This window comes from Telopea speciosissima, chromosome 4, assembly GCF_018873765.1.
Source record: "Telopea speciosissima isolate NSW1024214 ecotype Mountain lineage chromosome 4, Tspe_v1, whole genome shotgun sequence".
Taxonomy (NCBI): Eukaryota; Viridiplantae; Streptophyta; class Magnoliopsida; order Proteales; family Proteaceae; genus Telopea; species Telopea speciosissima.
In genome coordinates, this window is record NC_057919.1 from 71,505,194 (window position 1) to 71,531,250 (window position 26,057).

At 40.8% G+C, this 26,057-nt stretch overlaps 1 pseudogene; it reads right to left on the bottom strand.

The window, feature by feature from the left end:
- Nucleotides 1-4,959: 4,959 nt before the first annotated feature.
- On the bottom strand, nt 4,960-6,710 carry LOC122657835 (annotated as a pseudogene).
- Nucleotides 6,711-26,057: the final 19,347 nt, after the last annotated feature.

The following is a 26,057-nucleotide window of genomic DNA, read 5'->3' on the forward strand; positions in this document are numbered from 1 at the left end:
TTGGAGGAGGTTACCACCACCACCACATTTATGATATTCAAACCGCTGCTGCTCAACTCAACTAAGCATTGACCCAATTAAATGGAGTCGGTTACACAGATATTGTCTCACCATCAACTCAAACCACTGCTGCTGTTTACCCACCCCACATTAACACCCAAACCAAAAAAAATGTTGGATAGATTTCAATTTAAGTAGTCAATTGCTGCAGAAAGAAAAGAGTACAGAGCTCCTGGACCGCAACTTTAACTGCACTCTGCCAATTCCTGGTCTCTGCAGTTATTGTCAGAGTAGTGACAGTGCATCCTTCTCTTCCAGAATCACTGTGATCCAATTCAACTGATGTGAAAGGAGGATTAGAGCTCTGCACAGTTTCTTAAAATCAATTAATCCTAACATGTCAATTTCTTCATATATAGAAGCAAATATCTAGTGCACAATCAAACTATCAGAAAAAAAAAAAAAAACTAGTCCATAATCCAAGTACCACGGTAACCATACATGCTTGTGTTAACCAAGAAGACCCTTCACTGTTTTTCAGCCACATAGAAGGATGTAATGGCTACACCAGACCATCCCACACATAGTTGTCAAGACTCAAGACAACTAGGCGATCCAAGGCAGTAAACGGGTGCCTAGGTGGCTAGGAGACAAGGCGCCTGCCTAGGCATGCATTACATCGTAACTAATATTTTGAGAACAATTGCTAACTCAATTCATTAACAAAAAATCAATTGATTTGCAAGAAAGGATGAGTAAAGCATTACATAACATGCATGCAGCTGAAGGCATGAAACAGAGAAGAACGGAAAAAAAGAAGCAGAACAAAGATGTGAAACAGAGAAGAAGTAAAGAAGAAGAAAAAAATGCAACGAAACAGGGAAGAAAGGGAGAAGAAGAAGAAAGAGAAGCGAAGGGGAAAAAAAGCAGCAAAAACAGGGAAACAAAAAAGAAGAAAAGGGGGAAAAACACGGTAAAACAGAGAAAAGGAAGGGGGAAAAAAAAGAGGAGAAGAAAGACTTACCGGTTGGGTTGCCGCCGTTGGGTAGCAGTTGCCGTAAGGGTTTCAGAGGAAGGGACGAAGTGTAGCAAAGAGTGTTCCAAACAGTGTTACAAACTGACATGTGGTTACTAGTTGGAGCATTCCAGTCTCCCTTTTGACTGTTAATCCTCCCCATTAATGGCTTTCCCTTTTGGGCAGCGCTTTGGGTCCCCCCTTTCTCCCTCCTCCCACCCCCCTTCCCTTCTGGGTTCTTTTGTATTCGTTTGCGTTTCATTGCATAAATTTGATATTCACCCAAAAAAAAAAAAGAGTTTAATGCTGCCTCGGATGCATTGACATGCAATTATAATACTAAATATGGGTAAAGCAAATTCCTTGACTTGGGTGAGCAACTAATTTATCTTTACATGTACAGAAAATAGCATATAGGAACTCTTATTTTCTTTAAAACTTCTATATAAGAACACTGGTCATGATATCTCATCTTGGAAAAGAGAAGCTCATGTCCACTGGTCCTAGTTCACTTCTTTAGTTACTAAGCCACACACAAACATTTAACAAGCATTTTATCATTGAGGCTATTTTCTCATTTTAAAAGGGGAAAAAACTGAAAACAAAGAGTCATAAGCCACATACCTGTCTAACTCGTTTGCATCAAGTTGACCATTGTATATCAGCATTTCAAGCTTTTCATCAACTTAATTGACATTCTCTTTGCCAATATCAAATGCATAACCCAATATCAGGAGGCCAAGCAAGTAGGCAACTGAAACTCAGATTGTTGTGTACACAGACACATATATTAAACATAAAATTGAGAGGAAAACAAGAATTGCTAGGTGGTAACCTAACCTACAAACGGACATCTAGCATACCATAAGTACACCAGCCTGGTGTGCTGGTATATGGTGCAGATGCAATGAAGTTGGACACTTGGGCCCACCATTTGATGGGTCCCACCAGTGGAATCCTTGGGTAAAAGAAAATGAGAAGAAGAAAAAGATCAGTTCTGTTGACTTCAGAATCTAACATAACATTTGAATGGCAGGCACAAAAATCTAGAACGGATTAGAGAGATGTCAGTCAAATGAACAGTGAGAAACATCTTTGTGGACAAATTTTTATATCATGAGGCATGTCTTCATGTTCGCAGATTTTTTGCAGAAGGAAATCTTCCTTCTGATTTGGTAGTTTATAGAAGGCAAGTAAGTTGAACAAGGCCATCAAGGGCTCAAGCAGGTACTTCATCTCAGACAGATGTCCTGGAGCACAAGGATGCATTAATGCATGCACACATCTGATTTCTCAAATTTTGGATATAAGCACCCCTTATACCTCATAATAGCGGTAGGGAAAACTTGCCAAGGATATGAAACATTGAGTATTCAGAGATGCCCAAGTTATTCCAAATAACCATGCTTGTGCCACTTGCAACAATCGAAGTAGTTCACAAGGTGGGGGAGGGGGAACCACTAGATATTCCATCACCTGAAACCAATACTTCTAATGTTATTTCATACAATAATTTGTACATGCCAATCATGGATACACACCTCCTGGGGTTGACAAACCTTTTTAAACTTACTAATCAAAGATATTCGACTTTGTGCTATGGTTAGCTCAATGCCAATCAAGACTTCTCAAGAAAATTCCAAGAATTCTTGATTTACATGTGCACGCATGCACAATTCATGCAGCTTCACATTCACAAAATGAAATGACTTTATCACACATACATTACACAGAATCATTACAAAATCACAGTTTTCATAGTGAGCTGTTCAAAGCAGAGTGTATAAGAAAGATTACCTAAAAATGAGCTGCCTCATGTGTATCATTTCTATCCTGGTAGTTGGAGGAAAATGATGAGAATCCACCAATAAAAGCCTGAAGAAACCTACAACAGTAAATCAAGCAATTGATCCAATGGAGAGAACAGTTACAAGGAAAGGCGCAGAACTACCCAATCTCTATATAGGATTCCAACCCTGAGTTGGATGCTGAATGTACCATCTTCTAGTAAATTTTTTGCTCACCATATTGGCAAATCCAGTATGTGGATTTGCAGATCATTGCCCATGGATCTGATCTGATCAGTATGACAGGTAATGATCCACGCTCCAATATCGGTTCTTAAATCCTTGATGGAAGAAAAACGAAAAAGATTATTTTCTATTTATTACTTACAATTTCATCTACATTCTTGATTTATGAATTCAAGCAGACTAATGACTTAGTAGATAAAAAATCCTCTACAGACAGGTTTCCTGTCTGTAACTTAACCTGAAAACTTTCAAATGTCTGATTATGCATCATGATGATACTTGACTAGCTATCCAATGATCCTAAAAGTGCAATTTGGAGAAAATTTAACAACTTATGGTTAACATTATAAAGCGGTAAGAGGCATGACAAAATCTCAATTTGATATTTACTGTGAAATTCTTTATATACAACAATATGATTATAGGTTAGGATATAAATAGTACTTATGCTAGAGAGCAAGAAGTAGAATTTGGGAGGGTAGTCAAATAAAAAAGAAGAAAGACGCTACAACTCTCCACTTTACAAACTTCATTAGCTCCCAATTTTCCCTCTCTAAATCTGCTTTCTCCTATTCTGGTGGAAGTTCTAATTAAATCTGGGTTAGTTGTGTTGGAATTGTTAGTAAGGCTAGTTTGGGTATAAAAGATAAATTGTATATGGGGGACAATAAAAGAGCTCCCAAAGGGTAAAGTTGTAATTTTTTTATCTTTCTAAGTCAGCAATATATAAAGGAGTCAATGACTCCCTCCAACTCTTCTATCCTTCATCTTTTCTGCTTTACTTCTTCCTCACCTCTCTCTCTCTCTCTCTTTTAGTTCTACTTTCATCTCTCTAAACTCTGTTCAAAATTGGTATAGAGTGAAGGCAGTTTTGAGAGCCAGATAAAGCAACACTCCAGGTAAGGAACCCGACAGAGAAGGCTGGTTCCCAAAGTTCCTTGGGTATGTAACGATTCCTACCTTGGATCCATGAAAGTGTGAATCAAGTGCCTGTGAGGCAATTTGAAGCAAACCTGATGCATTTATAAAACCTGAGAATCAGATTTAGAAAGCCAAACCCACAGAACAGAATCAGAGTGAAACAGAAAAACCAGAATTTAGGACTCAAGCAAGGCGCCCGCCATGGCGCCCAAGGCGTCCAAGGCGACCATGGCGTTTTAGAGGGTCAAAATTCAAGGCAACACCGCCATGGCGTCCAAGGCGACCAAGGAGCCTGGACGCCATGGCATCACCATGACTATGCTAATAATCAAGAACTCAGATCATCACCCATATAATCCATTGGGGCTTAAATTTGAGTGTAACTTGCACCAAACCCTGAACCAATGGCTCAGTTTGAACCATTTCTGGTTCAATTTTAGAAGAAATTCATCCACAGAGCAGGCTGTTTTCTTCCTCTTACAAGCTATGATCTGCATCAAAACCATCCTGAGCGAAAACCGTTCCAAGGTATCCGCTTAACCTAGGTTGCAGAAATTTGTTCACCTGAACCTAGGGAATTTAGGGCAAGGAGTCGGGACCTTTCAGGCTGCACAAGGGTCCTTTAATGGCAGTTTAAACGTCAGGTTCAAAAACTTCCTAAGCTAATTGCAGTAACTCTAATATGGTATCATTGTTTTACTGCTAGAAGGAGCAAATTCTCTATATCACAAGCTACCTTGATCTGTGGGTGTGCAATCGGTCAAAGTCTGGTTAGGAAGATTTGATGATTCCAATTTATAATACAGACTAGAAGTGACTTGCACTTAAAATATTCATCTTATGAATGCTTTCTGGCTGATGGGATGTCACCACTACTGGATATGGTCCTATCACTTTCGATGGCAGACAACAATTTAACCTGACCCTCTTTTATTTTTCATTTTTAGCAAGATTGACCTTTTAAGGACAAAATGATAGTCTATGACAAAAAAATGGGCTTCCCATAACCCAACTTTTGTTTCTCTAAATGAACAAAAACTGAAATTCAGAGGAAACAAAGACATAATATAAGCAATAAATTATTTCCTATCAAAATTGGATAGATATTGATCAAAATTAGGATTAGGTTCCAGTTTTATTGTCTACAGCTGTGTAAGAAAACCAGTGCTCGACGTCCTTAGTTGCTGCACCAGTTCATCCATCATAGAGCAGACCTCTGCCATGCCTGGTTGTAATTTGTCTCCCACTTTGAATTTGTGAACGATTTCATTCAAGTCACGAAGACTACAACTGGGAATTCTTTTCAAGCCTCTTTGTGTTGCTAGTTCCTTCACCGTGGCAACATCTTGCCATTGACCAGCTGCGGCATACACATTCAACAACAAGGCATATCGAGATGGATTATGAGGCTCTAGTTCAATCAACCGATTTGCAATTCGCTCTCCCACCTCCACATCTCCCTGGAACCGGCATAACCCAAGCAACCCACTCAACAACAATGAATTCAAAGAATCCTCTCCATTGTCCTCCATTGGGATGGTACACAAAATTTCTTCAGCCTCATGAATGAGTCCAACACTAAAATAGGGATGAGCCATGCACCAGTAGTGTGCAAATTTGGGTTTTATTCTATATACGTTGATCATTTTGTAAAATAAATTTCTCCCCTCTGACAACAATCCAGCAGGAGTGCAAGTGCACAAGATACCAACAAAAGTAACTTCATCCGGCAGAACTCGATGTCCTTCCGTCCTTGAGTTCTTTGTCTTAATACATTCACTTGGCTCATCTTCCAAGTCCAACCTTCCTACCATATCTACAAACAAATTAAGTCCATCTTGTGGACATCCATTAATGCAATGTCCCTAGATCATTGCATTCCAGCAAACTAAATTCCTCTCTGACATTCTGTCGAACAATCTTTGTGCGTATTCCACCTTTTGAGATTTACAGTACATATCTATCAAAGCGGTGCCAAGAATCAAGCTCAATCTAAATAAGTTTCTGATGAGAGACCCATGAACAGACTTGCCTTCCTTCAGCCTAGCAGACCTGCCACATGCAGTAAGTACACTAACCATCGTTGTATCACTCCCTCTCAATCCAATCTTCATCATCTCCCTAAATAACTTTAAACAATTTCCTGGTTTCCCACAGTCCAAATATCCAGTTATCATGATGTTCCAAGAAACCACATTCCTCTCAGGCATTACACCAAACAGGATTTGGGCAGTACCCAAATCACCCAATTTTGCATAACCATCAACAATGGAGTTCCAAGATACCAAATCCCTTTGAGGCATTTCATCAAACAACTGCTTAGCAGATTCAATAGACCCACAACAAGAATACATGTGGATCAAAGAGTTCTGTACCGGTACAACACTGTCAATCCCATTCTTAACAATCTGACCATGGCATTTCTCTCCGAGTTCAGAAGATTGTGACTTCGCACAAGCACTCAAGAGAGGTGGGAATGTGAAACTATTGGGAAAGAACCCATTTCGAATCATCTCAAAATAGAATATCACAGCTTGATAAGGAACAGGGCCACAGGAATAGGCTTTGATCACAGTGTTAAAACAGAATGTATCAGGCAAATCAATGTGTCTGAAAATCAAGATAGTGTGATCTATATCCCCTGAATCCGCAGAGAATTTCAACACACGGATGGCAGCAAATGGATCTTGGAAAAGACCAGAAGTGATCAAATAGGCTTGGATTTGGTAGAGTTGCCTCATGTTCAGAGGGCAGTTGATGTTTTGTTATGTTTGGATAAATAACAGACCCTTGTTACACTAATAATTCCCTAAATAAATAGCAATCTGGTTTCCATTCCATAGTCCGATAGCCGCATACCAAGTATTGATTGCACACACATGTTTGTACCTGAAAAAATAAATACTCAAAATTAGAGAGAACCAAGGGCACCCTTGCCAATACAAATAAAGAATGAAATTAAACATTCGGAGTCAACATAATAAAGACCACCTCGGAGGCTCAACATTTACACCAATCCGTAAAACTGCTCTTCTCTCATGCACTAGTGAGCAACAATTTGCCTTTATTACAATGTATTTTCTTAATGCCACTTCTTTGTGATCCAATAGTGGATCCAAGGATCAGCCCAAACCCCTTGGGGAACCCAAGCGAGAACCTGATCCCATTTGGGTTTTATACTAGTAGAATATTTTAGGATTTTATTAATTTTTATTTTTTGGGATTCTTTATAATTGTTAATTATCTTAGAGAAAAAGAACGCTAATCAGTGCCATGTGTGGGTGTGGACCTGTGCCTAGACACAGGACAATATTACCCTGGACCTTTCCACCTTTCCAGGGGGGTCCGGCAGTCCTTTTGCACCGGGCAGTGTCTAGGTGAAGGTACACACCCACCACACAACACCGGTTAACGTTCTTTCTCCCATTATCTTAAACTGGAGTTTTAGTTAGTGTGAGATAGGCTACTTTAATTTGTATTCAATTTGTAATTTGAGTTTGATTTATGATTTTATTTCAGTTAATTAATCACATAACGAGACTTTTATTTCCTTTTGAAAATACAAGGTTGTATCAACGGCAGTTCAGATTTGATGAATGAATATTGAGTTTGTCTGGATTGAAGCCTGCGATTGACCGAGTTCCGCCCCCCCCCCCTCTTTTTTATCGTCATCCCCAATCCTCTTTCTCTATCGTTCCTCCCGTTTCAGATGATCTATTCATTGTTCTTCTAGCTTACTTCATTCTTTTTCACTTTATAAGTCTCTTAAACCCTATCAAATGCAGATTCGGGGTTCATAAACCCTAATTGGATTGCTTGTGGACCCATCTAATTAACCAATAGCTCAAACACTAGAAGGGACTGGCAATTTTGTAATAAACAAAAATGTTTAAGGGGCAACTGGATAACCAAATAGAGTAATGGGCTAGGAGGTATTAGATTTATTGAATGAGGGCAGACTTGAAACTAAAGGAAAAATAAGAACAACGGAGAATAATGGAAGGAAAGGAAATTAAATCACTTAAGTTGGAAGGTTGTCTTCAACCTTAGGTCACAAACAAATCCAGTGGGAGGAAGAAGAATTCGGATTGAGAGAACTTCCTTGACAGGCCTCTATTTGGCCTAAAATTTCAAATGTAGAGTCACAATCTCAGGCCCTATTAAACCAAGGTGGTATTTTTTAAAAACATCAAGCTTCGATCAAGTATTAAAGCTCTGAAATCTCTCCAGGCAATAATTGCAGATTCATAATTGGTTTCAGTTTGATATAAGCCAGCAGGGTTTGATTTACGATGAGAGAAACCAGGGCTAAGGTTGCCCAAGGGGGTAGAATCGATACTTAGAAAGATAGGTGGAAAAGAGAAGACCTGAGAGATATCAATCCCACAACGTGAAGGACTAATAGACGGTCTAAAACAGAGTATTGTCAATAGGGAAGGAGGAGACGAAAAAGAAAGAAAGAGAGAGGTGGTCACACGACCATTGCTATGTTACCAATATGGCACCATAAACAACTCATTCAAAATTTCATTAATCAAATCTGTCTAGATCAACAGTTACAAGTTTGTATTTAAAAAGAAAAAGTTAAAGACTCCTAATAAATAAATAAATAAAATCCTATTGAACCCAAAGACCCAGTTGGACCTGGTTCACCATCACATGGATACCCAAATGGGATTGGGTCAATCCAAGGCAGTGCACCTGCATCACTATCTTCTTTTTTTTTTTTGGTATGGATCTGCATCACTATCTGTATACCCTGTTTTAACGGTATTGTAACATTTCTTGTAGTTGCATCAATCACTACATCTCTCCTTTCTTGCTACAGGTTTGGGTGGGAGAATCTCCAACCTGGGCGACCTTAGTCCAAGATTACTAGCTGTTGAAACCCTTCCAGCCAAGAGACATTTGTTGAAACCCAGCAGGGACCTGCCACTGTCACAACCAGCAACTTGAGAATTATCTGGGTTCATATTTGCTTGATGAGAGTAAAATATGCCTTGGATTTCAGTACAGATGAAGGCTACGAACCTGTTCATAGTTTTTTTTTTCCCTTTAGATTTAGAGGATTGATTGACTGTTGGGTTTATTGTAAGGAACATCCTGCAGTAGAAATAAGGGTTACCGCTCCTGGTTTATTCCCTATTATGATTCAAGGTTGAAGACAGTGACGTTGGGATAAGGCTGAGTTTGTTGTTGTATGATTCACGGTTGAAGACAACCTAACGTCATCCCCTCTTTCACATAATTATCAGTATGCATCCAAGTCTACCCATGATCGATAAATACTATCGCCTCCCCTGTCCATTCCCTATTTAACTACCAAATTACCCCTTAAAAACATGGAGTATTGTTGATTCAATGGGCCCATAATCAATCCGAGCCGGGTTTCGGAACCCCAGATTGCATCACTTTGTCTCTAGGTAATCCCTAAAGCCTCTTCTTTGTTTTTTGTGATCCCTCTGTGAAGTGTAAGCTTCCCCTTTCGTAATAGAGACCTAATTTGTGTTTGTATACTGGGGTCACCTATGACTACCCCATACTGAATTTTTTGAACCAATTTTATTTCAAGGTTGGAAACATCTGCACAAGAAAACCCAATTGACAAATGATAATATGCAGTTTTGCTTTCTATACTCTCTTCGTTCTATTGCATAATATTATTTTCTTTTCCATTTTTCCTCTTTTTTTCAGTGTGTTTCTAAAGGTCAAAGGTTGTCTGGGTGGCTTATCTAATTGTGCCATATGGAATGCTGATGTGAGTCTATGACATGTCTGGCTGTTGAATATCTTGGGAATGGTCTGGATTGGCCACGTGTCAAATTTCAGCTTCAAATTCAATCATTTACCATCCCATTTATGTCCCGATGCACCCGTTCAGTGGTTCCATTGATGTAGATCAAGAGAGGTTCCAGCGCAAGTATTCATGCAGAATTAAGTCCAAATCCTAGTCTAATAAGTTAAATAAGTAGCCTAATTGGTTAAATGGGTCATGAGCTTAGTATTTTTATGTTTTGTATTATAATGAGCCTATTTTGACAGCCCATATATGAATGATTACTCAGTTGTATCTAGTCCTCTAAAGATGTGATTGGGATATCAAATGTTTCTTAGGAAAGTCGTCAATAGATCATTTTCATTGTCAGTTGTCAAAGACCTTGGAAGATTCATTAAATATCTTGGAAAGAGTCCCCATGTTAAGTACTTGGAAATGTAGAAGTCTAGGAGAATATCTAGAAGTCTCCGGCCACACTATAAAAGGGGCTGCTTGCAAGTTTTTTTTTTTTGGAGGGGGGGGTGCAAAATTAAGAAATTGAATTAAATTTAGATTTTAGCATTGTTCTGTGAAGAAATTGCAGTGCGAAATTGTTCCTGGTGAGAATGTTAGGGTGGTTGTTATATCATTTATTGGAAGGATAGTTGAAGGTGTTCACTACAATATTCTTCTATTCGGTCCTTTTGCCTTATTCAACCTCTTCTCTATGATATTACGGTTATATTACTGTTTGGATGAACTGATTGGCTGACCCTGATTGGTAATGCTGGTTTGGCACATCAAATTAATGTTTATTGTTCTCGCTGATTGTTGGGTTTCACAGGTTAAATGTTTAGAACCTTATTCATCCTGTAATGTGCCACTATTAATCATTCTATGTAAGTGCCTTTTTTCTCATCTTGATTCGTTGCATCTTTTATTCCATAGCATATATGGTTAGATCTTGTGTACCTCAGACAATGATCAACATTTTCAGCCTTCCAAAGCATATGTCTGGACCTACAACAAAGAACAGTAACATGATCAAAAAAGATTCCAAATCCTTGAAACAAAAATGTCAAAAGAACAAGAGAATCCGGCCTATACTAAGTGACAGAAAATGAGTAACAAAGGTTACCTATCAAAAAAATAATAATTTTAGAGTAAATTACTCTGACCTCCCTGGAACTTTTTGACAATTCAGGGAACCCTCTCCTGCGTTTCTGACAATTACTCAGACCTCCCCTACTTTCAAACTTGGTTTCACTTAACCCCAGTCTGTTAGTATTTTAACGCTAATTAACAGATAAATTTTCCCACAAAAAAAAAAAAACCGGATAAATTTGAAAAACCTAAGAAACCAGACAATTATACCTATTTTCCCTTTAGGAAGTTACCCTATTGCCCTTACACCCTTTTTCCTCTTCTTCTTCTTCTTCCTGCAAACCCACCTGACGGAAAAACTACAAATGCTGAGCACTCAAATTGTAACGCCACCAATGACAGGCTAAAACCACCCTAATCCACCAACAGGGTCAACAGAAACGCAGCAATCCCTGCCAAAGAAAAAAATAACCGCATCTAAAGGTGTTATGCTTCTGATACGCTCCCAAACAACCAAACTGCTGCGAACTTTCGAATTTGAACTGAACCGCTAAAGAGTTTCCGCCCTTAAAACCACTAAACTGGACATGAAAACCACCCTCTCCAAACAAAACGCAAACTTTAAACCCCTAAAACCACCACAAATGCCCTAAAATATAACAATATTGACACAAACCCACATTGTCTCCTGAAATCTACCCAAAAATTCCCATTCTCAACTGCACCTATAGCACAAGAAACCAAAACCTCCCTTACCCACGAAAGAAAAAACAATAGAAGAAAACCCCATTATCCTTGCACCAGTGTCCTACAATAAATTACTTCTGAAAACGCCATAAGATGCAAAACCCATCTGCCATAAGCAACTTGGAAAACTCAAAACGAAGGTAGTAATGACAGCTTTGTAAACAACCTGAAAACAGGTGGGGCCTTGGGCTTAAACATTCTCAGTTCCTTCTAGAACTCATTAGTTCAGGGAATTATTAACAGTAGTATTACAAGTTACACCGCTACAAGAGTCCAACAGCTCTCTGTCTGTCCAGCTAGGCCATGTGAAGGTTAGCTTAGCTTCTCCAGAGATTTTTTTTTAAGAAAAAATATTAATTCTAATTAATTACTCACCTGATTTTTATGACAAAGATCATTAAAAAATACATAAAAAAAAAAATGATTTTATGATCCCACAAACATGGTTTTAGTACACAGTATCAGAACGGGTATTGGTAACCAGCAAAACCGATACGATACCGATACGACATCGGCCTGGATCGGCTGTATCGGACAAAATTACTCCTTAATCTCCTTAAAAATGAGTATTCTGACCATTTTACCCCTTGTCTGTATTGTGCTACCGATACAGTATCGGCATCAGTGATTAGCAAAACCGGTATGTACCACCCGATACGGGCGATACGATTCCGATACTTAGAATCATGACCAAAAAAGAAGGGGACCAATCAGGCCACTTCTACTAATGGGGAAATTCAACTAATTAATAGGTTCTGATCTGTTTCCAACAATTCCGGATTGATCGATTCTAGGGTTTTGGAACTTGATTCTAGGGCCTGCATGGATGGGGTTGCAAAGGGGTGGGAGCAGGTGGAGGAGAGTGGGGGTTCCGGCCTGCGTGGATATGGCTGCAGAGGGGTAGGAGTAGGTGGAGGGGAGTGGGGGTTGCGGCCTGCGTGGATAGGGTTGCAGAGGGGTGGGAGTAGGTGGGTTTGTAGGAGGAAGAAGAAGAAGGTCAGCTAAGAGGAAGAGCACGTGGACGGGGTTGCAAGTGGGTGAGGGAGTAAGGGCATTTTAGTCGCAACAAGTTTTTTACTAATACCGTTAACAGACTGGGGCTAAGTGAAACCAAGTTTGAAAAGTAGGGGAGGTTTGAGTAATTGTCAGAAATACAGGGGAGGTTCGTTGAATTGTCAGAAAGGTCAGCTAAGTGTTGTAACATAAAATAAGGCTAAAGTTTCCTTTACAGCACGTTTAGGCCATAGTTCTAGAACTTGCAAGATCTCGACTGAGATCTCGTTTTTTCGGGAGATCGAGTCGAGTTGGTATACGAGTTTAAAAAGTACCACAACTCAGTCGAGATCTCGCGAGATCTTGACCCATACTCCTTTATATGAGTGTCAGGTCTCAAGAACTCGGTGGGAAATCCTAGTATACAGAGTTACAAACACCTATCTATGCAAACCTTGGTACACAGACACTAGAAACCAGGACAAACACTTACACTTATTTATGCCTAATATCATTTACTTAAGATATTATTCATAAATAAGCAAATCCCCCCTATTTGAATCCAATAAAAATAGTTAAAAAATCAAATTCCAAAAGGAAAAAAAGACAACCCCCGAGTTCAAGAACAAAAACTGGATTTTCGACGATAGGTACAATTTTCAACTTTCTAATGCTGGGATTTTTCTCAAATCTAAAAATTCCATAAATCTTAATATGGTAAAACATTGCAAAAAACCAAAAGTGCGGTAAAATATTCATTTGTTTTGATGTCCAAACAAATATTTTCATTCAGAGTGATTTTGACAGCATTCACATACACCAAATTAAGTTTGACCGGTACATAACTCCTACAATATAATCAGCTTTAAGCAATCAAGGACTTATTGGAAAGCTTTCAAAACAAAGCTTAATTGTGCCATTGTGTTTAATTGAATGTTTTGCTTGCTTTCTATTACAAAATTATGTGTAGAGTAGGGTATTTTAGTACGTTTCGTATACCAACTTAGGGTCCGAAGTAAAACTCTCATTTGGACTTTGTTTTTGCAAAATCTGATAATGTCATTGTGTTTAAATGGCCTAGAATAGGCTGAATACTAAGTTTCAGACCCAAACTAGGTATAAAATCCACCGAGTTGAGGTTTCGAGTTTAACAAAAAAAAAATACACCAACTCGACCGAGATCTCGATATTTTCCCAGGATCGAGTTCCGAGTTTTAGTACCTTGGTTTAGGCAAGCTTGCCTACATGGACCTAATTTTCCCAATCCATTAGACCATTCTTTACCGTTTGTCCCTCTACTTGTTTCTTTCCTTACACATTAATCCCCATCCCCACTTACATCTTCCCCGCGTATTATCAGTTACTCTCCATTTTCTAAGTTTCCTAGCTTTTTCTTCCAAGTCTCCTAGCTCTCGTGCCAACACATACATTACCTATGCAAGTTTTGAAACAAAAACCATTGGCATTGAAACAAAAAAAATTTGATTTAATTGACAGTTCCTTGAAACCTCCACGCATACTGAAATCTGTCGAGAGAGAAAAGGATTCCACCGCTAGTTGTCACTATCACTTACAGTCTTCACACTCTCTGTCCAACATCAATCTAAACCATGTGGCGGAAAGCAATGTACTAAAACTCGGGTCTCGGTACCAACTCGACTCTTGGAAAAACCGAGACGAGTCGAGATCTCGCCGAGTTGGTGCATTTTTTTTTTCCAACTCGAAGCCTCAACTTTGGGTCAACCCGAGATCCGAGATCTCGCCGAGATATGTCGAGTTTTATCCAATTAGGTAAGGTATTTAAGTGGTAGGTGGGTGAAAATAATGGGTCAAAACCGAGATCCAACTGAGATCCGAGATCTCGCCGAGATATTGCACTTTTGAGACTCGTAGGCAGTCTCGTCTCGGCTTTTCCAAAAATCGAGAAACTCGACGAGATCTCGGCGAGATCTCGCGAGTTCTCGAACTATGGCGGAAAGATTCTCAAATATAGGCACTTCGTTTCTGATACCATCCAGTCCTCCATCGATGATGGTTCTAACACTTTCATTTGGCTAAATAATTGACCTCTGGTCTGTTTATCTTTAAATGGTGATAGAATCAAGTGTGATACTGGCTCTGATAAGCTTGCCAAGGTGTCTTCCATCTTACATGAAGGTTTTTGGCTTCCTAGCCCTAGTAATTCCCTTCATCTCATTAATGTTTGCAGTAAGCTTTCTTGTATCCGTTTGAGGAATAGGCATAATGGCATCGAACCAGATTCAACACTTTTTTATCCTAAATATCATTTAATTAACTGCTTTTACATTCGTTATGTCAAATATCATTTACTTAAGAAATTTTTCATAAATAATCAAATACCCCCTATTTGAATCCGATAAAAATAGTTAAACAAAAAAATCAAATTCTAAAAGAATAAAAAGTCAAGCCCCCTCCCCCCTGGTTCAAGAACAAAAACTTGATTTCGAAAGTAAGTGAAATTTTATACTATCAAATGCTGGGACTTTTTCCAAATCTAAAAATTATATAAATTGTTCAAAACTAGAATATTAAAAAACAGAACTGAGAAAACTTGAATGATCTATTGCGATCACCCAGGCACCTTTATTTATAATGCTGGAATATGAAATTACATGACCAAAATACCCTGCCTAGCCAATACGACTAGGCGTACATAAACAACTATAAAACATAATACTAAAGCACCAAAGGACAGAATACCCCACGGTATTCTGGTTTACATATTCAACACTCCCCTCAAGTTGGAGCAAATATGTCGATCATGCCCAACTTGACTAGATTAAGGTGAAATAATTTTCCGGTAGACCCTTGGTGAAGATATCGCAAGCTGATCCGAAGAAGTCACAAAGGGAATACATATCTGCCCATCTTCTAATTTCTCCTTGATGAAATGCCTATCCACCTCAACATGTTTGAGTACGGTCATGCTGCACCGGGTTGTGTGCTATCCGATTGCAGCCTTGTTATCGCGATGCGACATCATAGGAAGGCGAATAGGTAGACCCAAGTCTTGTAGCAGCCCTTTAAGCCAAAGTAACTCACAAATACCTTGTGCCGTAGCTCGAATTCAGCTTCGGCATTAGAGCGAGCAACTACATTACGCTTCTTGCTACGCAGGTAACAAGATTTCCACCTACAAAAGAACAATATCCGAGAAATGGACTTTCGATCTGCTGAACCAGCCCAATCGCATCGGTGTATGCCCCTACCCGTAGGTGACCATGTGAAGACAAAAGAATGCCCTTTTCCAGGAGCTGACTTCAAATAATGTAGAATACGAAGAACAGCCTCCATATGAGAAGTGTAGGGATCATGCATAAATTGACTCACTGCACTCACGGCAAAGGAATGTGCGGGCGAGTGTGTGAAAGGTAAATCAGCTTCCCTACAAGTCTTTGGTACCAGCCTTTATCAACAGGCTCCCCCCATTTTCCTTGAGCGAGCAGGAGGATCCATAGGAGTGTCAGAAGGGTGGCAACCTAGCAAACCGGTTTCAGCCAACAAGTCTAGGACATACTTTCTTTGGGAGAGAAATATGCCTTTCGCAGATCTGGCCACTTCAATCCCAAGAAAGTATCTTAATTTGCCTAGATCTTTAATCTCAAATTCCTGGCGAGGAAGGTCTTCAACTGTCCGATCTCATCACCATCATTGCAGTAACCACTATATCATCAACGTAGACTATAAGAACGGTGAGTTTTTCACCAACCCTCTTGATGAAGAGTGTGTGATCAGCATTACTACGCTTTTAGCCCATAGAAATCATGGCCTTGTGGAATCGACCAAACCAAGCCCGGGGTGATTGTTTCAGCCCATACGGTGCACGCTTACCGCTGCACTTTTCCTCTATTCTTGTGCACAAGAGAACCCTGGTGGAATGTCCATGTATACCTCCTCCTCCAGTGCTCCATTCGGAAGGCATTTTTAACATCTAGCTATTGCAACTCCCAACCAAGGTCGATCGCACAAGATAACAACACACGAATCGTATTCAACTTTGCAACGGTGCAAGGTCTCCTGGTAGTCTATGCCGTATGTCCGAGTAAAACCCTTGGCAACGAGCCGTGCCTTATATCTATCCACGGTGCCATCCACCTTCTGTTTCACCACAAACACCCATTTACATCCAACGGTTTTCTTCCCAGTGGAAGAACAACAAGCTCCCATGTGTTATTTTTTTCAAAGCTTCCATTTCTTCCATCATGGCTGCCTTCCACTTTCCATCGATAAAGCTTCCCGCCAATTATTAGGAACACGAATGAAGAAAGAGAAGTAACAAAAGCACGAAATGATGGGGAAAGGGAGTCATAAGAGACACCATGAGATATAGGATGCTAAGTACAAGTCCGACACCTTTGCGAAAGGCAATAGGTAAGTCGGAGAAGGAACATTACCAGGTGGAGAGGCGGGTTACGGATCCAGGTTCGCAATTGGATGGGTACGGAGCAACAGTGGATTGAACCTGATTATGTCTCCTTCCATAGGTCTTCATAGTGCTAACATCAATCCTCCTCACGAAATTCACTAATGGTTCTCCGGACGGGAGTTTGGGCTTGAGGGGTGCTCCCCCTGAACAGGAACCTCGCCTAGGCTGGAGTGGTCTGCTCCCCGAACAGAACTTCTCCCCACGACTCGGGGAGGACTAGAAGTAGGCTGAACAGACTCATTATAGACCTGGAGTGGAGGAGGATGCTCAACGATCAACACATCTTCGCTAACACTCTCCCCACGAAGAGGTGGGGACACATAGTAGGAGAGACGCTCATGAAACACAACATCCATGCGACAAAAGTCCGGCGGGATGGAGGGTGATAGCATTTATACCCCTTTCGAGTAGCAGAGTACCCCAAGAAAATGCACCGAAGACTACGGGGTTCAAGCTTGCCGGGGACCTGGTATCCCGAGCATAGCACACATGCCCAAACACCTTAGGGGGAACAATAAAGGAGGAAGAGCCAAGTAGTAGCTCAAGGGGTCTAGAGTGAAGGACCTGTGGGCAGCCTATTAATTAAATAGGCGGCGGTGAGAACAACATCCCCCAATGAAGCGAGGGGACATTCCGGCAAACAAAGGGCACGAGCGACCTCTAAGAGGTGGCGGTTCTTCCTCTCAACCACACCATTTTGGGCTGGAGTATCAACACACCTAGTCGGTGGAGGATCCCATGGACAGCCAGGTATTTTTGGAACCGACCTTCCATATACTCTCGCCCATTATCACTCCGTAAAATTTGAATAGTGGTATGAAATTGAGTTTGAACCGAGTTGGTGAAAGTGCTGAAAACATGAGAAAACCTCACTTTTGTTGTGCATCGATAAACCCAAGTAAACCTAGAATAGCAATCAATAAAGGCGACATACCACCGATGACCCGAAAGGGCAACTTTTCTACTAGATTCCACACATCGAATGAACAACATGAAATAAAGAAGATGACCTTTTATTAGAAATAGGATAGTTGGGAACGTGTCTGTTTGGCGAGACACAAGGCTCACAAAAAAATCTTCTTTATAATAAGTTTTCGAATAACGGGAAATAAAGTAGATAAGGTTCCTAAAGGTGGATGTCCTAGTCTAGAGTGCCATAAGTGTAATTCGGAGGAAAAGATCTTTGGTGAACAAAGTCAGAAGGTAAAGCCGGTGTAGATGCAGGATCTCCATCAGCGGTACAATCCGCCATGCACTTTACCCGATCCAATCGTCTTCCCGAGTCGGTTCTAAAAACACAATGAGTAAGAAAGAATGTCACTTTGCGGTTTAAAGATTTAGTGATACTACTAATGGAGAGAAGGTAAGTAGTAAACTTGGGAATATGCAACACGAAGATAAAATCAATGAAGGAGAACAACCAATGGAGCCCTTCCCGGATATGGAGGAGAGGGACCCATCGGCAATTTTACTTTGTCTTTACCGGAGGCAAGGAAGTAGGTATTAAAAGCTGGAGGAACTGTCATGTGATCGTAGCTCCGCAGTCTATGATCAAGTGGAGACCACGGATGCACAATGACCAGCAAAGGAAATACTGTATGGGCAAAGAAGGAACCTGAATTGGCGGCAGATGTAGTGGGGCAGCAGATGTGTTCAACAGACGCCGGAGAGCTTGAAGTTCTTCCCGGGAGAAACCAATGTCGTAGTGGGAGCTGAAGCTACACTTTGAGTGTGATTGGCCTTGTTTTTAGATTTAGCACGACCACGTTTACTCTCAAAATCAGCAGGCTTCCAATGAAGTTTCCAACACGAGCCTTAGTGTGATATGGTTTGTGGCAATGATCACACTTTACAGGCTCTTTACTAGCGACAATAGCAGCAACATTATCGGCGAAGTGTCGGTAGTGATGGAACCGAGAGTCCGTAAAGCTGATCTGTCAACCTTAGGAGTAATCATCATAGCAGCCCTCCTTGTCTCTTCACTGTGAACATATGAAAAAATTTCCTCCAAAGTGGGAAAAGGAACCCGACCAAGAACCTGCACCGAATAGGGTCATAATCATCATTAAGTCCAGCCAGGAAGTCATAGACTCAAACCGATCCACATAAGTGTGGTAGGCTGTAATATCTACAGCAGTAGTAGGCGGGAATCGAGCATAGTGATCCGATTGCTGCCATAAGCACTGAGGGCAGCATAGTACTTGGTATGTCATCTCTTTCTAGGTAGTGTGTTGAAGAGTCTTTCAGATCTCATAAACACGAGCACCACCCCTGACGACCATAAGTACCCTTGACGAAGAGTCCATATCGAGTCGCATGATGCTCGAGGAGAAGGTACGACTAGAAATGTCGATGGTCATAGAATTCAGAACAAAAGACATCACCATCGCATCATTAGCTGCCCATTTAGTGCGGGCAGCCCCTTCTTCGGATGGGCTGTTTGGTGATACGATGAAGGTGGCGGTGAGTCCCCCCGCCGCCACAATGAGGGATAAGGATCTGGCCCAAATCAGATAATTGGTACCATCTAGTTTTATGGCAGCAGCATAGGGCAAGAAATCAGTCCTGGTCCGATCTCCTCCATGGCAGCTGATGTAATCTCTCGAGTCACCCATAATGCAGCAAGGTAAAATTCGAGTTTTTTGAAAAAACTGAATTTCAAAATTCTGCGTGAGTCGATCCGAAATGGACAGAATTCTGATCTTCAAAAATCAGCAGGAATTTAAGGCTGAAGCGATGTCGAGTGCAGCAATATAACCAGGGAATAATCCCTCAAAAAATCTTCCCAAACAGCAGCCTAGAAGAACCAAATCGATAAAGTGTCGGGGTTTTGCATCGATAAGAAGAGGAAAGAGGCTGCAGCTGTGGGGTCTTCAATCAATGTGAAATCGGAGAGGATAGATCTGTCGTAGGCCTGCATTGATGCTCCAAAGAAACCAATTGATCTCCCAACTATACGAGATCGATCTCCAAAAAAAACTGAAGCAATCCTGAATCGCAGAGAGAGATAATGGCAGCAGACTATCGATCTGAATTAGGTTTTAAAATTGAGGTGAGATGGAGGGCAGCACTCGAACCATAGATGGATCACCTCATGGGTGCTGCCCTAAAAAGGGTTGAATGGATCAAAGGAAGAGAAGAGAGAAGGGAGAAGGGAGAGGAGAAGGGGGAGAGGAGAGGAATCAAGAGAAAAGGGTTGTTTTTGAACAATCGAGCAGTCTTAGAACCCTAGCTCGATACCATGTTCAAAACTAGAATACTAAAAAACAGAACTAAGAAAACTTGAATGATCTATTGTAAACACCCAGGCACCTTTATTTATAATGCTGGAATATGAAATTACATGACCAAAATACCCCCTAGCCAATACAGCTAGGCAGTACATAAACAACTATAAAACATAATACTAAAGCACCCAAAGGACCAGAATACCCCCACGGTATTCTGGTTTACATTATTCAACATAAATCTTATTTATACTAAAACATCACTAAAAACAAAAGAACGGTAAACTAATCTTTTGTTTTGATGTCTAAAAATTTCTTTCCATTCAGGGCGCTTTTCAGCAACATACACACACACCAAATAAGGTTTGAACGAACTCCATCAATATAAATCAGATTTAAGAAATATTTGATTTATTGGAAAGTTGGTTTTGTGCTCAACCCAATACAAAAAATCTCATCTAAAAATAAAATCATTTGACCAATCAAACTTATAAGAGAAGAAGAACATTTCTCTAAATCGAGAGGAGATTAATTACATATACATAAAATCATATTTTCCAAGAACAGTATAAACCAAATGTAAGACTAGGTATACCAAAACACTCATCATTTCCAAGAACATTATAAACCAAATGTATGTTTTGATTGTTTCAAACTTTCAATAGCTTGCTTCTTCAATTCTGCTCTCTTCTAGTTCTATGTTGATTTTTTATGATATCAGGTATATAGTGTAGCATACTAAATAAAGTCAGATAAGAGGGGGATATAAAAAAAAAAATTAACACTTGGGTGCCCTTTCAGCCTGACAACTATGGGCCTAAGAGTAGTGGGGACCTCGCTCAATGAATTGCAAAATAGTCCAAAAAATTCTCTAGTTCTACTTGAGAGTTTGGTGAGATCTAGAACCCCTAGAGTTCCCTGGTTTAGGATGGTTTGGTTCAACTCTTTCATCCCTAGAATTAGCTTCATAGTTTGGAGAATGTTCTTAATGTCCAATGTGCTTCCTACCCATGAGTTTCTTCTTAAAAGAAATTTGAAAATTCTAAATTGCTATCTTTGTTGGACATCAAGGAAAAGTATTGACCATTTAATTTTTTTTTTTCCTATCCTTTCTCCAATTCTGTTTGGAAGGGTATTCTTACAAAATGTTGGCCCAATCCTAAAGGTATCCTCACCTTCGATAAACAATGGAAGCTGATCTTGAAAACATTTAAAGGTAAATCATTGTGTGACTATCTTGGTATGTTGGCTTTTCATGTTGTGATTCATCATTATTTGGTGGTAAAGAAAAAAAAGAAAATCGTCAACTTCATTGCTTTCTATTGAGAAATTTTGGAAAGATATTATTTTCGATGTCAGAAATAGAATTATACAATTGTTTACTGTGCCCTAGCACTGTTAGAACTACGCATCTTGCCTTATCTTGGGATCTCCCTCTTGTACCCCCTGATTTGGATGTATCCCCCTTTGAGTTGTTTTCCCGCCCACTGAATTTTGTTGTATCCTCCTTTAAGTTGTTTTCTTCCTTACCCTGTATTTGTTGTATCCTCCGTTGAGTTGTTTCTTCCCCCTAGTATTTTTATGTATCATCCTTTTGATGGATGTTTTTCTTTCGCGGAGGTCTCTCTCCTTGCCTAAGCCTATTGCCTTCTGTATTTGTTCTCTTTTTCTTTCTTTAATATATTTCCATTTACACCCCCAAAAAAAATGTTAGGTCTAGTCACAGTAACATAAGTTTGTTAGTCAATCATTTGTATTGATTCTTATAAGTCCTTATTACCATAGGCTTCAAGTTTTTGATGAGGACCCATAAGTATATTAACAGGTTTAGAAACAAACATAAAAGGGCGTACCAAATGCACGAGGCTCCCCCCACCACAGGGTCGGGGAGAGTCATAAAGTACGCAGCCTTACCCTACTTTTGCAGAGGGAATGTTTCTAGACTCGAACCTGTGAGGGAGAGTCATAATGTACGCAGCCTTACCCTTGCTTTCGGAGAGAGGCGGTTTCCAGACTCGAACCCATGAGTCCATGACCACTTGGTAACAAGGAAGCAACCTTCTCGTAGCACCATGGCCCACCCTCTGTGCAACGTTAAGGTTTAGAACCTACCATGCCAGTCTCAAATATAAGATCAAGAGCATACTTCTAGCGAAATAGATTGATACCCTTTTTACTCCAAACAACCTCAATTCCCAGAAAATATCAAAGAGAACAGAAGTTCATATGTAAATGTTGCTGCAAGTAGGTCTTGACACCTTCAACAACAGACAAATTATTCCCAGAGATAGTAATACCATCAACATAAATAACTAGAACTTTCCCTTGGGAAACTTGGCAATGAACAACACAAAGTGATCTAAATAACACTGTAAGAACCCACAGTGAGCAACAACCTTGATAAATTTATCAAACCAAGCTCACGAGCACTGCATTAGGTCATAAATAGCTTTGTGAAGCTACCATACTCCATAGACATTCTCCCTTGTACAAAATACACCAGAGGTTGCTCCATATAAACCACTTCAAGTGAGTCACCATATAAGAAAGAATTTTTAATGTCAAGCTCAAATAGGGGTGAGTTAAGATTAATCGCCAAAGAAATGACGAGACGAACAGAATTAAGATGGACAACAGGTAAAGAGATCTCAAAATAATCACCACCATATGTCCTGAGTATAACATTAAGCAACCCAAACGAGCCTTGAGCTAACAACACTTCACAAGCTCCTTACCTAGAGGCAAGTCAACTGAAGAGCATGTCTAGCAATTATAAAGAGCATCCATTTCCACATCTATACCTACTTTCTACCTAGGATGAGTTAATGCCTCATGAAAAGTTTGGGGATAGAATATTTGAGACAGAGACATAGCAGAGGTATAGAGTTAAGAGGGAAAATCGGGAATATAAAGAAAGTTAGCAATAGGATAAGAGAAGGGTTTTCTGACTGCAAGAACGTGAACCTTTCCGTGGAGCGACAAGGAACACAATGATATTGCAAGAAAGAAACTTAGAAGCAAATGTGTCAGAAGATGATATAAAGCTAGCAGTGCATTACGCTCTCGAGCAGCATCTGTATACTTGAAGAGGTGCAGGATGAGAAGATTATGGAGTATCTATGAAAGGAATTAGTGTAGGAATGGGAGAAACACAAGAGAAGAACCAACCAAGTTATTTCGTAAGAAGATTAATAACATTAAAACGTTAGAATGTTAATACATTACAATTATATTTTATTTATTTCATATTTATCTTATATGTACATTCTAACGTTTTAATGTTATTAATCTTCTTACGAAATAACGTACTTAGAATATTTTGTGCCTAAAACTTTTAACATAGCCAAAAAATATATATGGTGTACTTTTAACGAAAGTATCACCGAAACTAACAAATTATTGATGAGAGACAAGGTCATAACAACAAAAACCTTTTTGGGTACAACAACTCAGCCTTATCCCACATAAATGGTGTCGGCTACATGGACCCTTGCCCTCCAATCACTATTCAAGGTCATACTTGATCAGCATTTCTCCCAAGGTAATTTTAAGTCTGCCCCTGGCTCTTTTAGTTCCTTCAATCTGAATCAAATCACCTCTCCATACTGGAGCATCAAAAGGCCTCTGTTGAACAAAGCCATGCATTCAAGCCTACCCGCATAGGATAGGAGCCTACCCTTCCAAAGCTGAAGACGCTTGCGAATATTGTCAAGCATGGGAGTGCAATGATGACTAGAGAGCCTAGCAGGGGTGAGGGGAAGACCCAGGTATTTCACTGGAAGAGAGCCAAGAGAAAAACCAGTGAGACGGAGGAGGTAGTCTCGGTCAAGGGTCGAGACACCAGAGAGGAAGAGTTTGGATTTAAGGAGATTAATGCGGAGGCCAAAGAGACTCTCGAAGAGGTTAAGGGAAGCCATGATCTAAGAGATGGAAGAGGGGGAAGCTTTGGAGAAGATCATAAGATCGTCAGCAAAGGCCAAATGGGTGAGGTTCAGCTGCTTGCATTTGGGAATTGGGGAGATGAGGTGGAGATCGATTTTGGCTTGGATGCTCCTGGAAAGGACTTCCAGGGCCAGAGAGAATAGAAAAGGAGAGAAAGGACATCCCTGACGAATACCAACTTTAGATTTGAAAAACCCCACCGGGGAGCCATTCACAATAACCGAGAAAGAGGGGGTGGATAAGCAGGCATGGACCCAACGAATGAAAGCAGGGGGAAAACCCATCTGGGAGAGCACATCACTGATGAAGTCCCATCTGAGGGAATCAAAAGCTGTCAAGGTCAATCTTCATAAGGGCAGCAGGAGTGTGGGATTTTCTGTCAAATCCACGCACAATTTCTGAGCAAAGGATAATATTATCCGCAATGCTTCTACCCTCTATGAAGGCAGATTAGTTGGGGCTGACCAAGGCAGGGATGTCAAGCTTGATCCTATTAGCTAGGATTTTGGCAATGAACTTGTAGAGAAGATTACAAAGAGAAATAGGTCTGAAGTCGGAAAGAGAGGAGGCTCCATCATGCTTAGGGATGAGGCAGAGGAAGGTTTGGTTAATCTGGGCAAGCTAGCTGGGGTTGAAGAAGAAGCTGCGAATGGCTCTGATGAGATCGTCCTTGAGATGGTCCCAACAGCTAAGAAAGAATCCCATGCTGAAGCCATCAGGACCGGGGGCCTTATTGGATTTGTGGGAGAAGATAGCCTTAGTAATCTCATCATCGGAAGGGATGGCAAGAAGAGAATTAGCCAAGGAGGAAGGGATAAATTTGTTAATGAGATCAGGGGGGAGGGGGGAGGAAGGGGGGAGGAGGGGGTTGAAGAGAGAGGAGAAAAAGGAAGTGGCCTCGGTTTTGATGTCAAGGACAGAAGAAAAAGGGGATCCATCACGGGAGGTGAGCAGGGTGATGGAGTTGTAGCTTTGCCTGGCTTTCAACGAGCGGTAGAAGAAAGCCGAGTTGGAATCACCAAGCTCAAGCCATTTAGAACGGGATTTTTGGCAGAGAAAGCTTTCTTCCAGGGAGGAAAGGGAAAAGAGCTCATCCGAAAGCTTTCTCTCCTCCTCTGCCAGCAGAGGGCAAAGCGGATCCGCTTGCAGACGAGATTGCACAGAGGCAAGGTCAGAGCGACAAGAAGAGACCTGGGAGGGAAGATTCCCAAAGGTGGCAGAACTCCAGATTTTGAGCTCAGCTTTGGTGAGCCGGAGCCTCCTGGCGAAGGCCACGAGGGGGAGGGAGGGGCAGTGGACGAGGGAGTTCCAAGCTTTGAGGATGGTAGGGAGATAGAGCTGATGGGAAGTCCATATATCGAAGAATTTGAAGGGTTTGAGGCCAAAGGAGGAATATTGCTGGATGAGAAAATGACAAGGACTATGGTCGGAGAGACCTTGAAGCAGGAAATTGGCATGGGAGTGAGGGAATAAGGTGAGCCAGGCATCATTGGAGAGGAAGCAATCTAACTTGCAAGCAATTCTATCGATGCCTCCTCGACGATTGTGCCAGGTAAGGGGGGAGCCCGACCAACGGAGATCATCGATACCAATGTCCTCAATGCGATCATTAAAAGGCTTAACATTGTGGAACTCAATCGGGCGACCACCAATTTTCTCGTTGGAATCGACGGTGTTGAAGTCACCTCCCACTCCCCAAGGAGGGGACCGATCCACTTTAATGAGAGCCAGGTCATCCCAGAGAGAAACGCGGTCAACAGCCCTATTGAAGGCATAGACAAAAGTGATATAGAAGGAGATGGGGGAATTAGGGAGGGAGAGGAGAAGGTGGAGGAGCTGGGGGGAGGAGTGAGAGACGGAGATGTGAATTTTG